Below are 18,290 nucleotides of genomic sequence, written 5' to 3'. Positions count from 1 at the left end.
CTTTATTGTTTCTACTTCCATTTTTATGTTCTGGATGGTTTTGTTTAATTCCTTCACCTGTCTGGTTGTGTTTTCTTGCAATTCTTTAAGTGATTTTTGTGTTTCATCTTTAAGGGCTTCTACCCATTTACCTGTGTTCTCCTGTATTTCTTTGAGGAAGTTATTTATGTCCTTCTTAAAGTCCTCTATCATCATTATGAGAAGTGATTTTAAATCTGAATCTTTCTTTTCCTGTGTCATGGGCTATTCAGGACTTGGCTATGGTGGGATAACTAGATTCTGATGATGCCAAGTAACCTTGGTTCCTGTTGCTTATGTTCTTGCTCTTTCCTTTTGCTATCTGATTAGCTCTAGTGCTACCTTTACTCACTGTCTCTGACTGGAGCCTGTCTGTCCTGTTATCTTGGTTGTGTCAGAACTCCTCAGAGTCCAGCCACCTCTATGATCATGTGATCCTGAGATCCTGGGTATGATAGCTCCTGGCAGTCAGGCTGCTTCTGGGATCCTGAAATCCTGGTGTGACCTACCTAGTATGGTACTTTGCCACAGTGCACATTATGCCACTGTCTTCAGATAAAATAACTTGATGACTAAGATATAATTATCATAGTTAAGAACAAAGAAGTGTTACATTTTCTTGAGACTTCATGGATTTCAATTTCAGGAAATGAGCATTTAAGCAGTCCTCAAAATATGTTCCAATGTCTTAAAAAAGATGGTTTTCTGTTAAGGCTCAATGTGCAAGAGACTTTAATTACATCCTACTTGTGAGAAACTTTCTTTTGTGTGAACCAAAAGTCGAACAACCTTAAAACAAAGGGATTGGGCAGTCTCAGGAAGCAAAGTGGCTAATTTCACACACTGTTAACATATGTTAGTAAAACATATTCAATAGTTTGCTGTTTGTGCTATATTACAAGGTCACCATGTCCCCAGGATTATCTGAAAATATTTCAATATTTTGGTTCAAAATTTATTTGTAGATGTGTCTGATATAATTGAGTAAGGATTTTGGATTCTACTATAAAGATTGTGGAACAATGTTATTCAAATTTGATTTTTCCCTGAGACACTGAACATTGAAAAAAAGTCAGCTCTGCTTTAGTCGATGTACACATTTAATGCAATTTCAAAAGTACCTATAAACATTTTATGGAGTTAGACAGGCTGATGGCATAGTTCATAAGAATAGCTAAGAAGAGGAGCCCGCTGGGCTGTGCTAAGCTACTCTGAGTAACCTGCCAGCCCAGAGGGACCACCGATCTCCCACTGCCTCTCTTGTAACTCACCAGACTCCTGAACCATACAGGTAAGATTCCCTTCCACCTTCCATCTTCCCTGATGGCTGAGCCCTCTGGTCCAAGTCAAGATGCCCTGAGCAGTCTGCCATCCCAAGGTGGTGCTGGGGGGACACTTGTGTTCTCCAGCTGCCCTACCCCCCAACTCATCAGACCTGAGCCTCCTGAACCATAACAGATTAGCTTCCCTTTTCCCACACTTCTATTCTGCTCTGCCTGAGAACCATCATTCTTTCTGTCTGCACCTCCATCTGAACCCCTGGCAGATAAATGTGCCTGCTCCTGGACACAAAAGCCAGATTATTTCACTGGAGGTCTGCCTTAGCCAGAGACACAGGGTCACAGGAGGTTTGCTATAACAGGGGACACAAGAGGTCTACCCTAACTAGGGATAGCACTGCTTTCCCCCTAGGGGGCCTGCTCTAACCCAGGTCAGAGACCTCCATCTGCCTCCAAGGAGGCAAGCTCCAGTCTGAGACACCCAGGCCAGCTAACACCAGAGATAACCACATGTTGAGTGGCATGTAGCAACAGAAACCAACGTAATTTGGCACCATCAGAATCTATTTTTCTTACCACAGGTAGCCCTGGATACCACAACACATCTGAAGAGCAAGATTCTAACCTAAAAATCCAATCTAAAGAAGATGATAGAGGCCTTTAAGGAGGATATAAATAACTCCCTTAAAGAAAATACAGGAAAGTACAGGCAAATAGGTAGAAGCCCTTAAAGAGGAAACAAATAAATCCCTGAAAGAAATAGAGGAAAATATAATCAAACAGGTGAAGGAATTGAATAAAACAGTCCAAGACCTAAAATTGGAAATAGAAACAATAAAGAAATCACAAATGAAGGAAACCCTGGAGATGGAAAACCTAGGGAAAAAACAGATTCAAGCATTACCAACAGAATACAAGAAGTCGAAGGAAAACTCTCAGGCATAGAAAATACAATAGAAGATGTCAGCACATTGATCAAAGGAAATACATAGAGGCAGGGGGAGGGGAGGGGAGGGGGGTTCATGGAGGGGATACTGGGAAGGGGGATAACATTTGAAATGTAAATAAATAAAATAATCAATAATGTATAAAAATGAAAATACAAAGTGTTAAGAAATACTCTGAGAGGCCAAACAAACAGCTGACTGAAACTTATACCTAACCAATGGACTGAAGTCGGGGACCCCTGTGGTTGAATTAGGGAAAGGCTGGAGGAAGCTGAGGAGGAGGATAGCCCCATAGGAAGACCAGCAGTCTCAACTAACCTGGATCCCCAAGATCTCTCAGACACTGAGCCACCAACCAGGTAGCATATGCTAGCTGGCCCACGGCCCTGACACATATACACCAAAGGACTGCTGGGTCTGGCCTCAGTGGGAGAAGACGCAGCACCTAACCCTCGAGAGACTTGAGAACTCAGGGGTTGGAGAGGCCTGATGGGGTGAGGATATCCTCTTGGAGATGGGGGTGGGACACCCACATTTGTAAAAGAAACTTTACCAAAGCTCAAAACACACATTGAATAAATTGGAATGGCTAAGATAAAAATCTCAAGTGATAGCACATGTTGGCAAGGATGTGGAAAATGAGGAACATGCCTCCATTGTTGATGAAAGTGCAAACTGGTACAGTCATACTGGATATCAATCTGGTGCTTCCTCAGAAAACTGGAAATAGTTATATCACTTCTGGGTATATACCCAAAAGATGCTCCACAATACCACAAAGACAATGCTCTACTATGTTCATAGAAGCCTTATTCATAATAGCCAGAAGCTGGAAACAACTCAGATGTCCCTCAACCAAAGAATGGATACAGAACATGTGGTTCATTTACACAATGGAATACATATTCAGTGATTTAAAACAAAGACATCATGAATTTTGCAGACAAATAGATGGAACTAGAAACATCATCCTGAGTGTGGTAAACCAGACCCAAAAGGACATACTATATACTCACTGATGAGTGGTTATTACCCCAAAAGTACAGAATATCCATGATACAACCCACAGACCATAAGAAGTTTAACAAGGAGGAAGACCCAGTGAAGATACTCTAATGCCACTTAAAAGGAGCAGCAAGATAATCACAGGAGTCAGTGGAAGAGAGGTACCTGGGTATGGAGAAAGTCAGAGAAGCCTAGAGGACCAGGAGAATGAATGGACAATGCAGCTTTGTGGGGTTGTAAGGAAGAACTTCTAGAAAGTCCCAAAGACTTGGAATGTGAGAAGCTCCAAAGAGTCAATAAGAATGGCTTAGCCAAAATGCACAACAGTGGAGCAATGCAAATTGAACAGACTAGTTCCAGTAGATACAAAGGTTCCCAGTGGACAGATGGGGTCACCAACCTAACTTCAAATTTTTTCACCCAGAACTGTTCCTATCTAAAAGAAATGCAGGGATAAAAATGGAGCAGAGACTGAAGGAAAGGCCATTCAGTGACCAGCCCATCTTGGGAATCATCCCACAGGTTGTTTGCTTGCAGACAGGAGCCTAGCATGGCTGTCCACTGAAAGACTCTAGCAGCAGCTGACTGACAAAGATACAGATACTTACAGCCAACTATTGGACTGAGGTTGGGGACCCCTATGGAAGAGTTAGGGGAAGGATTGATGTGACAACCTCATAAGAAGACCAACAATATCAACTAACCCAGACCCCAGGGAGCTCCCAGAGACTAAGCCACCAACCAAAGAGTATACATGGGCTGGTTGGTGGCCCCCGACACATATACAGCATGATCTTGTCTGATGACCTTGTCTGGCCTCAGTGGAAGAGGATGCACTCAATCCTGTAGAGATTTGATGTCCCAGGGAAGGGTGAAGCAGGAGGTGGGGGCTTGTGAGGTGGCCATGAGGTGGGTGCATGACATAGGTAGGGAAAGTCCCTCTCAGAGATAAATGGTAGGGGAGATAGGGTGAAAAACTCTGGGAGGAGGGACCTGGAAGATGGGCAACATTTGGAATATAAATAAATAAAACAATTTTAATAAAAAGAATAGCAAAGGAGAAAGAAAACACCAGAGTAGAGACTTCTGATATCATACTAAGAAAACATAAACTTTGTAGAGAACTTCTGAAATTACAGCATCTTGTCACTGCTACAAGAATAGACAAATAGTCTAATAAAGTAGGTTAAAAATCCTAGAAATAGAACTCAAACCAATGGACAGCAAGGCTTAATAAAAGCTGTGAACTGAAGAAATGGCTCAACAGTAGTTAAGAGCACTGGCTGATCTTCTAGAGGGCACAGATTCAATTTCCAATTCTTGCAACCATCCATAACCCCAGTTCCAGGGGATCTGATGCCTCCTTTTGGCTACTGTGGAAATTTCACAAATGTGCTACACAGACACACAGGCAGGCAAAACCCCATATACACAAATAATATAATGAAGAAATAAAGATGTCATGGACAAACCACTAGAGGAAAGACAGACATGCAATGTACAGAGTGAGACTTTTAGAAAAAAAGAACCTTAAAGTAAATCTGTGACACACGCTATGTATAAGACTAACTGAAAATTTAAAGATTTAAGCAAAAAGTTGAATCACACACTTTCTTGAAGAAAACATGACAGATATTCTTTAAGCTTACTATAGGGAAGGGATTTTTAATTTTCACTTTTCAAATTCCAGAAGTAATGAAAGGAAGCAATATGTAATGACAAAAAAAAAAAAAAAGCCAAAGGATTTAAAAATATCAAATGCAAGTATTTCAAAAGGGAGCTTACAGACTAAAATGATGTAGTAGTGTAATATCCCAAGTAAGTGGAAATTATGCTTCTTATACAGAGAACTCAAAAACTAAGGAAACAAAGGACAAAAAGGTATGAAAATGAAGAAAAGATGAATTAACAGTTCATACAAAAATTCAAGAATATATTTCAAACAAATAATAAATGTCAAAATTTAATGGCAATTAGATATTTGTAGTATATTAAAATAAATAAATAAATAAATCTGAGTTATGGCCCAGACATAGCCAAAATTATAAAGTGACTGTGTTCTATTAGAGAAGCAGTGAGAAATTTAAATTTAAATATCCTAGAAAGTTCTTCTACAAATAGATCTAATATTTAAACCTAAGTATAATCAGTGCAGAATTATGTGTAATTTCAAAATATAAACAATTAAAAACCACACATAGGTGGATTTAAAATGTTATGGTTTAGCTATAGAAATGTGTCTGTTGCAAGTATAAAAAACCAAAGTTCACAAGAAATACGGGAACAAAGAGTGGAACAGAGACTGAAGGAAAGGACACCCAGAGACTGCCCCACTTGGGGATTCATCCCATATGGAGCAACCAAACCCAGACACTATTGCTGATGCCAAGAAGTGCATGCTGACAGGAGCTTGATAGAGTTGTCTCCTGAGAGCCTTTGCCAGAGCCTGACAATTACAGAGGCAGATGCTTGCAGCCAACCGTCGGACTGAGCACAGGTTCCCCAATGGAGGAGTTACAAAAAGGACTGAAGGAGCTGAAGGGATCTATAAAACCTTTCAGCCAACCATTGGAACTGAGCAGGGGGACCCCAATGGGGGAGTTAGGGGAAGGACTGAAAGAGATGAAGGTATTTACAACCCCATAGGAAAAACAACAACATCAACCAGGCAGACCCCCCCCCCCCCCAGAGCTCCCAGGGACTAAACTATCAACCAAAGAGTACACATGGAGGGACCCATGGCTCCAGCTGCATATGTAGCAGAGGAAGGCCTTATCAGGCATCAAGGGGAGGAGAGGCCCTTGGTCCTGTGAAGGCTTGATGCCCCAGTGTAGGGGAATGCTAGTGTGGTGGGGTGGGAGTGGGTGGGTGGGTGTGTAGGGGAGCACCCTCTTGGAGGCGGGGTGGGGTGGGATATGGGGTTCTTGGAGAGGAAACCAGGAAGGAGGATGACATTTGAAATGTAAATAAATGCCCCTCTCTTGGTCCTTTCCCCTGGGGCAGACTCCTAGCTGGTCTGCTCCTATGAAGACACCATATTCTCTTGAGCCATCCTAGAAGAACCACTGCACTCAGAGCAAAGAGTAAGAACCCTCTCCCACTACCCTATGCCCCAAAGCTGCAACTGGGAGCCTGGGGCACTCAGAACTCATCACTCACTCAAACCCTATCTCTCTGGACAGAATACCACTCCCCTTCTGCCCCTCGCTGATCTGCTCTCGTGAAGACACCATATCATACTAAGCCATCCTAGAAGAACCACTGCACTCAGAGCAAGGGAAGGAACCACTGCACTCAGAGCAGCAGGATTTCAGGATCCCAGAGGTGGCCTGAGTCCCAAGAGTTCTTCCACCCAGGAGCTCAGAATCAAAACATCACAGAGACAACTGGACTCTGAGGAGTTCTGACACAAGCAAGATAACTGGAAAGACAGACTCCAATCAGACACAGTGAGTGCAGGTAGCACTAGAGTTAACAACAGGGTGAAAGGCAAGACCAAGAACATAAGCAACAGAAACCAAAGTTACCTGGCATCATCAGAACCTAGTTATCCCACCATAGCAAGTCCTGGACACCCCATCACACCAGAAAAGCCAAATGGCTATCTAAATCCTCTTGTATATTCAACACATTAGTAACTTTTTTTTGCTAAATGATCAACAAAAATAACTGTCTTAACTTCTTGTGTCACAGCAATTGCAGAAGCAGTATGTAGGACTGTCAAAGGACAGCATGGTTTTTGGTCGAGCACTGGCTAGAGATGGCCAGAGATCCAGCAGGTTTCCCTGCAAGGGATGGCATACACTTTGCCATGCTCCCAGAATCCAGGCTCCTGACATGAGGCCTAAGAACTCCAATGATCTGTACCTTTCAGGCACATAGGACAACGCCCTTACTAGCCCCTCCACAGGTAGAGGGCATGACTACAGGCTGCAGAGCCTCAAGACATTTCCATATTCATGAGATACCTAAAGGTCAGAGGGCGTAGCCAATTAAGCATTCCTTCCCAGACCCTCCACCTACTTGCAAAAGGTATTTAACATCAGGCCTGCCCTGAGAACACAGGGTAAAGCTTCATATACTTCCCACCATGACAGTAAATGTTTTAAGATCCTGGACTACCTCTCATCTTTGGGGCCTCACTGTTGGGAACCATGGAGAAGGCCTTCAACTACTGAGCCACTGTCTAATCTCCCGCAGAGTACCTCTCTGTATTCCAGCCACAAGGACCCAGCCATGACCCAGCCAAGCAAGTCGCTGTGACCAAGAATCTACCCCTCGGGGTGCTGCTGGAGCTTCTCCCTTGCCCCTTTCAGCTGCAGGTCATCCAGCCCATATGCCCCCATCTCAGTCCTTCTGCAGCCTTTTAGCAGCACCTGGGAACCCAAGGGCTGAAACCAGCCAGTCTCTGGCAGCCACCTGACCCAGAGATCTCCAACCCAAGAGCTCCAGCCCAAGCGGCAGGGTCTCAGACTGTGTTCTCCCCACACCCAGGGTGGAGTCCTGCTTCTTCTCACAGCCTGAGATCTGCCCAACGTGCGTGGAGTGAACTCAATCAAATTCCCATGCTTCTGCCAGAGCCCTGGCTCCAGCCATCTGGAGTGGCAGACAAGTGGGACCCACAACTCAGCCCAACAGAACCCACACTCGAATGCGAGCCATAGCCCCATGGCAGTGGTGCTATCAATCAATGTAATTAAAGCTGTTATACAGGCAATAATCAAGCCCACTACCCTCTTGCTTCTGCTTAAAGCCTGACTCATTTCTTCTAGTACTTGCAAGCTATTTTTAGAATACCAAGGTTCTGTGATACTCAGGGCACTGAAACAAAAGCTGGTTGATAGACATCCATAACTGACATGCTAGATTTCAAAACACAAACACAATTAGAAGGTGTGCAATCAATGCAACTTACATTAAATATTGTAGAAGAAACAAAAGTATTTTTTAACTTCACAATTAAAAAAGCCTTAACACATGTGCTAATACCTGCTTGTCTTTAACAACATCAACATGTTGGCAGCCAAAGTACATGGCTTGAAACTGAAAATGGACCCCCAGACAGAGTTGACAGAGTTGTTAAATTAACAGGCTGGCAAGCCAAGGACGGATAAGATTCTGCACAGAGCCTTACCAACCTAAGACAGAAGTGCATTGATTTTGATAATGCATATTATATTGCATGATGGTTAAGGAAGGCATTCTTGTCAGAACTATCTAAGACAGACTCAGTCTTGTTAACAAAATTAAAAAAGGGGGAGAGGTGGAGAGACTTTGGGGCTGCTTGGAAAGAAGCTGACATGGTCCAAGGGTAAGGAAATGGGCTGCTTGGCAGGAATATGACAAAGGTCAAGGACGAGTAGGTTTCAGGCATGAATCTGACATTAGGCTAGAACAAAGAAATAATTTCTGGTAGGACTCTAAATCTTAGGCTAGAACAAAGAAGTAATTTCAGGTAGGACTCTAACTCTTAGGCTAGAACAAATAATTAATTTCAGACAGGAATCTAAATCTTAGGCTAGAACAAGGAAGTAGGCTTCAGACATGAAAATGACTTTGGGCTAGGAGAGAAAAGTCGGCTCAGATATTTTGGTCATCCTGACAAGCCTTTAGAAATAGTGATCATGGGAGTGTTCAGGTGATTGTGTTTAATGCCTTGCTTGTTCTTTGACTATTTGTGTTTATTGTCTTGCTTATTCCTTGACTATTTGCATCTATTGTATTGCTAGTTCCTCAACCTAGAACTGACCTTAATCCTTGCATGTAATTAAAATGGTATAAAAGCAAAGAGAAGGAGGGGAATGGGATAGGAGTTTCTAGGGAGGGGAAAAGGGGAAAGGGGATGACATCTGAAATGGAAATGAATAAAATTTCCAATAAAAAATGTTCAACATCCTTAGTCATCCAGGAAATGCAAATCAAAACAACCCTGAGATTCTACATTATACCAGTCAGAATGGCTATGATCAAAATCTCTGGTGACAGCAGATGCTTTTGAGAATGTGGAGAAAGAGGAACACTCATCCATTGTTGGTGGGATTGCAAGCTGGTGCAGCCACTCTGGTAATTAGTATGGCGGTTCCTCAGAAAATTGGACATAGTATTACCTAAGGGCCCAGCTATACCACTTCTGGGCATATACCCAGAAGAGCTACAACATATAACAAGGACATATGCTCCACAACGTTCATAGCAGCCTTATTTATAATAGCCAGAAACTAGAAAGAATCCATATGTCTTTCAAGAAAGGAATGGATACAGAAAATGTGGTACATTTACACAATGGAGTATTACTCAGCTATTAAAAACAATGAATTCATGAAATTCTTAGGCAAATGGGTAGAACTAGAAAATATCATCCTGAGTGAGGTAACCCAATCACAAAAGAACATACATGGTATGCATTCACTGATAAGTGGATATTAGCCCAAAAGCTAGTAATACCCAAGATACAACTCACAGACCACGTGAAGCTCATGAATAAGGAAGGCCAACTTGTGAATGTTTCAGTCCTTAGAAAGAAGTAACAAAATACTCATGGGAGAAAATATGGAGACAAAGTGTGGGACAGAAACTGGAGGAGGGGCCATCCATAGACTGCTCCATCTATGTATCAATCACATGTGTAGTCACCAAAGACAGATGCTAATGTGGATGCCAGGAAGTGCATGCTGACAGGAGCCTGATATAGCTGTCTCCTTAGAGGTCTGTCAAGAGTCTGATATATACACAGGCGGATGCTCACAGCTAACCATTGAACTGATCATGGGTTCCCAATGGAGAAGTTAGAGACAAGACTGAAGGAGCTGAAGGGGTTTGCAGCCCATGGGGAGAGCAACAATACCAATCAACCAGAGCTCCTAGGTTCTAAACCACTAGCTTGGGAGCACATAGGGAGGAACCCATGCTTTCAGATGTATCTGTAGTGAAGGATGGCCCTGTTGGGCACAGGTGGGAAAGGAAGTCCTTGGTCCTGTGAAGGCTGAATGCCCCAGTGTGGGGCAATTTGTGGGTGGGGAGGAGGGATGGCTAGGTGGGTAGGGGCAAATCTTCATAGAAGTAGGAGGAGGGGGGACAGGATAGGGGGTTTCTGGGTGGGTGGTGAAATGGGGAGAGGGGATAACATTTAAAATGTAAATACAATATCCAATAAAAATTAATTTAAAAAGAAATGTAAATAAACAAAAACACCAATAAAATTTTTTAAAAAGGAAGAAAATCTATTAAGAAACATGGTATGTACTCACTAATATGTGGATATTAGCCAAAAAAAAGTACAGAATACCTAGGATACAATCCACAGAACTCAAGAAGGTTAACAATCTAAAGGGACCAATTGAGGATGCCTCAATCCCACTTGGAAGAAAGAAATAATGGGCAGAGGCAGAGGGAGGGAGGGACCTGGGTGGGAGATAGGACAGGGAAGAGAAAGGGGGAATATGTTCAGGTATTGGGAGGGTGGAACAGGAGTGAAACTCTGAGGGCCAGCAGAAAGAATGCAAACAGGTAACCTCAGGAGGTAGGTGGGGGTATCGTGTAGAATGTACCAGAGACCTAGGAGGTGAGAGATGCTCAGGACTCAAAGGGGACCTTAGATCAAATGCCTAGCTGTGGGAAGAGGGAACTTGTAGAGTCCATCTCCAGTAGAAAGACAGGGCATCAAGTAGAGGGATAGGGTTTCCATTCCACAGTTAAAAACTCTGACCCAGAATTGTCCCTGTCTCAAAGAACTGCAAGGACAAAAATGGAGAAGAGACTGAGGAAACGGAGGTCCAGTAACAGTCTCAAATTGGGATTCAGCTTAAGGGGAGGCTCCAAAGCCTGACACTATTACTGATGTTATGGTGTATTTACAAACAGGAGCCTAACATGGCTTTCTGTCTTCTGAGAGGCCTAACAAACAGATGACTGAGATAGAAGCAGATACTTACACCCAAACAATGGGCAGAAGCCAGGGACCCACTGTTGTTGAATTAGGGAAAGGCTGGAAGAAGCTAAGGAGGAGTGTGATCCCATAGGATCCCAAGCCTCAACAGACCTGTACCCCTGACATCAACCAAACACTGAGCCACCAATCAGGCAGCATATACTAGCTGGTCTGAGGCCCCTGACAGCAGAGGGACTGCTGGATCTGGCCTCAGTGAGAGAAGAGGCACCTAAACTGGAGAGACTTGAGACCCCAGGGAGTGGGAAGGTCTAGTGGGGTAGGGGATCATCCTCTTGGAGACAGGGTGGTGGTGGTGGGTTTTATATCTTAGGATATAAATGTGTTTGTCTTGTCTTAGCTATTATACAAAGTACACCTGTATCAAACAGTATATGATAGTCCCATGTGTACCCACAGCTTTAACAATTTTTTGTCTTTGAAAAGTTTGAATGAAAGATTACTTAAAAATCATCCTGTATCTCCCTTTCCTGGAGGCTAAGTTCAGTTTCTGGAATGAATGTGGGAATTAGTTTTTAAAACTAATACTGCAAATGAATTATAAGAGATGTTATTGAGGAGAGAAATTTTCCAATTCCTTGTCTATATATTTTCCTCTTTCAAGTTTTTGGTTTGGTTTGTGAGTTTCTGGTTTAACAATGATTAACAGTGAAGTCTATTGATTTTCTATAAAATGGGCTACTTAGGCAGTAAATGTGGGTCTTCATAGCAACCTTTTGTAGGAAATTACTGCTATCTTTATCTTATAGATGTGAAAACCAAACTGGAGATGACCTTGGTCAACAGCATACATACTGAGTATACCTAAGTGATGCAGAATAAACAAGACTTCCAGTTTTCTCTAGATTTGTGTTTTTAAAAGCTGGTTATTTCAAAGAGTCACATGGAAAATATTCATGTTGCCTTAGCCCGTGGTTTTTCTATACACTGATGATGTTTGTCATCTTTTTCTAGGAAAATTATACAAGACCTCTTCACATGAAATCTGAGTTTCCAGAGGTGGAAAGCAACTTTCCTACTTCCATGAAAGCTTTCTTGATAATTTTACTGTGCATTCACTATTGAAGTTCTACCTAGATTATTGAGTCTTCTTTGTGATTATAAAGTCTCATTAAACTTGGGTATTTCTTTAGTATTTAGAAAGGCTACGTCACAGTTTTCTGTTTAGCTCTTCTTTTGTTTCTCCACAAATTCCATCAGCATTAAGATTACAAATAGTAGAAATATAGGGGTTTAGAAGGGTTGTTACTCACATGTCAAGTGTCTAGATACAGTTCCACAACTACAGTGTAGGTACGTTTACCTTAGCTCTTGGATTCCCACATACTGATACTACCACTTTCTGGAATAATGTGTAACTCAAAGAGAATAAGTAAAAATGCATAAACCCTTTCTGAATAAATAGGAAGCCTATTAACTGGCCCAGTTATCATAGTTCTTGGCCTAATATTTTAAAATAATGGTAAAATATATTTTGTGTGTGCACATATATTATGCATGTATGTATGTGTGTGCATGCATGTGTCATGGAGGTTAGAGGGCAATTTGGGGGAGTTAGTTCTCTACTTAAACCATATGGGTTCCAGAAATAGAACTCAAGTTGTTATTCTTAGCAACAAGCACCTTTGCCCGATGAGCTATCTTATACAAGCCCTGGCCTAATCTTATAAACTGTCTCTACTGTTTCTCACATACTCCTTATCGTGAGCCTATTTAGCTCTACTCTACATACATTTGCTTTGTTTGCATCTTTTAAAAATATTAGTTGAGAAATTCAAATCCAAAGGACCCTGAGATTCTACCTTACACCGATCAGAATGGCTAAGATCAAAACCTCATGTGACAACACATGTTGGCAAGAATGTGGAGAAAGAGGAACACTCCTCCATTGTTGGTGGGATTGCAAACTGGTACAACCACTCTGGAAATCAGTCTGGTGGTTCCTCAGAAAATTGGAAATAGATCTACCTGAAGACCCAGCTATAACACGCTTGGAAATACACTCAAAAGATGCCACAACAGGCCACAGGGGCACATGTTCCACTGTGTTCATAGTGGCCTTGTTTGTGATAGCCAGAGGCTGGAAACAACCCAGATGTCCCATGCAAGAAGAATGGATACAGAAAATGTGGTTCATTTACACAATGAAATACTACTCAGCTATTAAGAACTAGGACATCATGAGTTTTGCAGGCAAATGGATGGAACTAGAAAATATCATCCTAAGTGAGGTAACTCAGATCCAAAAGGATATGCATGGTACATACTCACTATAATAAGTGGACATTAGCCAAAAAACTACAGAATACCTAGGATACACATCACAGAACTCAAAAAGGTCAACAAGCTGAAGGGCACAAGTAAGGATGCCTCTTTCCCACTTGGGAGGGAGAAGAAAGCAATCACAGGAGGGAAGGAGGGAGGGACATGGGACAGAAAGTGGACAGGGTGGGGGTGGAAGGGAGGGAGAGGGAAACCTGATCTGGTATTGGGTGAAGGAAAAGGACTGAAGCCCCGAGGGCCAGCAGAAAGAATGGAATTTCAGGAGGTAGGAGGTGGGGGACCCTCTAGAATGTACCAGAGACCTGGGAGGTGAGAGACTCCCAGAACTCAGAGGGAGGGATCCTAAATGAAATGTCTTACAGTGGGGAGAGGGAACTTGTAGAGCCCACCTCCAGCAGGAAGACAGGGCATCGAGTGAGGGAGGGAGTTGCCATCCCACAATCAAAACTAAGACCCAGGCCTGACACTATTACTGAGGCTATGGAGTGCTCACAAAAAGGGACCTATCATATTTGCCCTCCAAAAGATCCAACAAGCAGCTGAAAGAGTCAGATGTAAATATTTTCACCCAACCAATGGACAGAAGCTGCTGACCCCCGTGGTTGAATTAGGGAAAAGCTGGAAGAAGCTAAGGATGAGGGCCACCCTATAGGAGGACCAGCAGTCTCAATTAACCTGGACCTCCAAGATCTCTCAAACACTGGGCCACCAACTAGGAAGCATACACCAGCTGATATGAGAGCCTCAACACAGCAGAGGACTGCTGGGTCTGTGTTCAAGCAGACTGGAGGCCCCAGGAAGTAGGAAGGTCTGGTGGGGTGGCGGTGGGGGGGGGTAGGGACATTCTCATGAAGACAGGCAGATAGGGAGGAGGTATGGGATGTGGAACAGTCAGATGATGGACTGGGAGGGAAATAAAACCTGGAGTATAATTAATTAATTAAAAAAACTTACTTTAATTTTAATTACCATATACAAAGGTGTTTAAAAAGCATAAGCCAGCCATATACTGCTGTTTCCAAAATTGTTAACATGTGAAGAGACGATAATAGAAATGTAATAGAAGTACAGAAAAGAGAAATAGATTTCATGATACTTGCTTATAGAAAGCATATAGAGAATTAGGCTGTTAATTAAAAATTCAAGTATAGGTGCCTAATAAATTAACAGTAATCCTAGCAAAGACAAAGGTTTTACAATTTAAGTTGGACTTAGAGAGTCTTGCTTTAATTTTAGATATGTTGAGTAACAAGTAAAACTGAAGCATCTAAGTGCATTACTGGAGCTAGAATTAGTAAGATAGCTAAAACAAACACAGTATTTTAAAAAATACATATATACTTTAGTTCCCTATTAGTAATGTAGCCAATTCTGTGCTTTAAGAGCTGAACTTAGGCAACCAGTGATAATAATGAAGAAAAAAGTTCAAATATGGAGAGACATTCACAGAATAGCAGATGAATAGAGGCAATAATAGACAGGAGAAAATGAAAATAGTGGAATAATTAAAGTGGCATATTGTGTTAAGTTGTCCTTTTCCTTTTAACATTATATGTAATGGATGCTTTGCCTGCACGTATGTCTTTGTACAAAGTATATGCAGTGCCCATCCTATAGGAGGCTAGAAAGATGGTGTTGAGATCTCTTGGAAATGGAGTTATAGATGGTCATGGGCTGCAATGTAGATGCCGAAAATTGAACTCAGATCCTCTCTAAGAGCAGCCATGGCTCTTGACTGCTGAGCTATATCTATAGCTACGTAATTGACTTAAAAACAAAAACAAAACCATAACAACAAAAAACACTGGCTCACTTGTAACATGGAATTGCTGTTATTCTTCTCTTTATTTTGCATTAGCTAATTTAAATTTCTCTAGATGGTTTTCTTTTGGTTGCTCTTGTTTGAGCAAAGGTTTTGCTATGTACCCCTGTCTGGCGTGGAACTCATTATTTAGTCCAGGCTAGCCTCAAACATATAGTATATGGTAATCTTTCTTCCTCTCACTCCTGAGTGTTGACATTATAGAGATGAGTCACTATGTCTAGCTGAACTAGCTGTTTTCATAATACTCAAATGTTTACTGCTTGGAAGACAGGAGTTACAACAGGGCATATGTATTCTTCGAGCATTAGCTTCAGAGATTAGTGGAAAATGCCTTCTTCCAATAAGTAGACTAAATTATACTGTTGACCTCATGATCAGATAAGAACACCAAAATTCCTTTTGTTGGTAAGATTTTTGTCAACTTGGCAAAAGCTAGGTTCACCTGGCATAAGGGAACCTCAATGGAGGAAATTGATCAGATTTGACTGTGGGCAAAGCCTACGGGGCACTTCCATGATTTGGAAGGGCCCAGCCCATTATGGAAAGTTTCACCCCTGGACAAGTGGTCCTATTTGCTATAAGATAGCAGACTGAGCCAACCATGGCAAACAAGCTAGTAATTAATGTTCCTTCATGGTATCACCTTTACTTATTGCCTCTGGGTTCCTGTCCTAAATCCCTTCATGGTTGACTATAAATGGTAAGCTTTTCTCCCAATGTTGCTTTTGGGCATGGTGTTTATCACAGAAAGTCACCTAAGACATTCTTCTTCCCTCATTCTAATAACCTTGACATTTCAGAGTACTAAATGCTATCTCCCACAGCATCAGCAACAGCCCAAACACTTCTCATTTAGACTCAGTTCAAATTTACTAAGACACCACATATTTCAGATACCCTCTCCTTACCAGGAGGAAAAATATCCAACAAGTGGCAATCCAACATTTCCTCAGATGTTTACTTTAAAAATCAACTGACATATCTACTTAATGCCATGCTCCCTTAAATCATCAGTCTTTAAAATCCTACGTGAAACTATGTCTCTACAAAAAGTTTTAGTACTTTGAACCACACTATGTAGGAAACTGAAATAGTACAAACAAAGGAAAAGCACTTGAGATAAAGATTCATTAGCAGTTGATTGATACAGACATTAAACTGAACTCTGCTGAGGGATGAACAATTCTATGCTGTTTTTTATGTCTAGCACTAGAAACAGACATGACATTTCCTTCCTTAAGGACCTTAAACTGAAATGGGAGAAAAGGCTCATAGAGAGGTAAGCAGACACACAGGATACAGATACACAAAAGTTTAAGTAAGTAGCTTAGATGGAAGCAAAGATGCTTCTGGACAGCACTGGTAAGTTTAAGAATGAGTATTAGTTTAGTCAGAAGCAGGAAAAACAGTGACAAATATTCAAGTTAAGACACTGTCATAAAAATATTTGTATTTTGAATGAAATACACCAATAATTAAACTGAGAGTACTTTTGTGGAGACAAACTCAGTGGGAGGCAAAATATTTAGAAGGCTATAAACTTTGTGTCTTCAAATTTCTTAAGTATGAAGCATTTACAGGTCTTACTAAAGAAGTGAGTTTGAAATTAGTAGTTTTTAAACAGAGATGAATTCTTTTTACCAATATGCTCTCAAAAGATATCAACGTTGTCAGTCCTAATAAGTGAGTTTGAAATTAGTAGTTTTTAAACAGAGATGAATTCTTTTTACCAATATGCTCTCAAAAGATATCAACGTTGTCAGTCCATACCCCACAGTCTAACTACAAAAGCTCTAGGAATATGTGAAGACCTACAGTAGTGTAGGAAGAGTAGGGACAGAGTTAAGCAGACAGTAACAATTCAGGAGGGAAGACAGTCACAGCTTGAGATTTCATTAGCTTTAGAAACTGAGGATAATGTTGTACTGAGGAGTTGACAATTAACTATACATTTTTATTTTGGAAGAGTATTGATTTATAAAGGCTTTGAGGTGTCCAAGTGAAATAAGATCTACTATTTTGACATGTAATCTAGTTTGATGGAAAGGTTATAGGAACATAAATGACAAGTAAAAGCAAGGGAATGCACAGAATTGGGTTTGTAGAGTCAGGTCAATAATGGAACCTGGGAACACCTAAATCTAGGCAATGAACGAACAGCTGATATTAGAAAGCAAATAAATAGAAATAAAGAAGAACAAGACAATGAAGAATTGTGCGTGAAAAGAATAGAATTTTAAGAAGTTAAGAGTAATGAACATTTTCACATAGAGCAGAAAGCCTATCTAGAAAGAATAGGTGAAATACTATGAGATGAGGAAACAAAAGTAGAAGAAAGATGAAAGAGCAGTAAGACACAGCAGTAGTGAGAAGGTGCTTGTACACGGATGAAAAGCATGACAGAAGAGCAGATATACTGCTCCAGTGGAGGCCAGTCTCTATGCTGTACCTGAAGTTTGCTACTCTTTCTTATCTCAAAGCCATCTGGTCATTTTTTAAAGCCTTTCCACTTCTATCAATCAAGATCACAGAAATCTATAAACTATGATGTTTCATTTCCTTTGTTAGCAAAATATGTGCATAAACATTCCTGTAGTCTTTTGAAATGAGGTATTATTAACTACTTTACATATTCTCTTCTTTAGGGAAGAAGAAATAAGAAGTATAGTCCTGTTTATACTACCAATAATGACTAGCTTAATACTCCAAATGAATATTAATATATCATAGTGATCTGAAGTACTTCCTTAAAATAACATGGAACCACACCACAATACATACTCATATATGATTTTTGAAATTAAGAGACATAAAAGAATTTCTGGCTATCATTTTCTATAAAAAAATCAAAGTAAAGGACTTGAATATTTGAATACTATCAGTTTTTTAAAATAAAAGAAAGTGGTTTATAAATAAACTAGTATGTTTTATAAAATACAAACTTCCTACAAAAGAGGTTAGAATACTTTTCCTGTTTGCCATTTGTA

General features: G+C 41.0%; 1 protein-coding gene across 2 annotated transcripts in view; it reads right to left on the bottom strand.

The window, feature by feature from the left end:
- LOC117695373 (zinc finger matrin-type protein 1-like) overlaps positions 1-18,290 on the bottom strand; it is a 43,590-nt gene that overhangs the window by 6,261 nt on the left and 19,039 nt on the right. The window lies entirely within an intron of this gene.

This window comes from Arvicanthis niloticus, chromosome X, assembly GCF_011762505.2.
Source record: "Arvicanthis niloticus isolate mArvNil1 chromosome X, mArvNil1.pat.X, whole genome shotgun sequence".
Taxonomy (NCBI): Eukaryota; Metazoa; Chordata; class Mammalia; order Rodentia; family Muridae; genus Arvicanthis; species Arvicanthis niloticus.
Note: the sequence above shows the minus strand (reverse complement) of the source record. Positions and strands in the feature narration are given on the sequence as shown.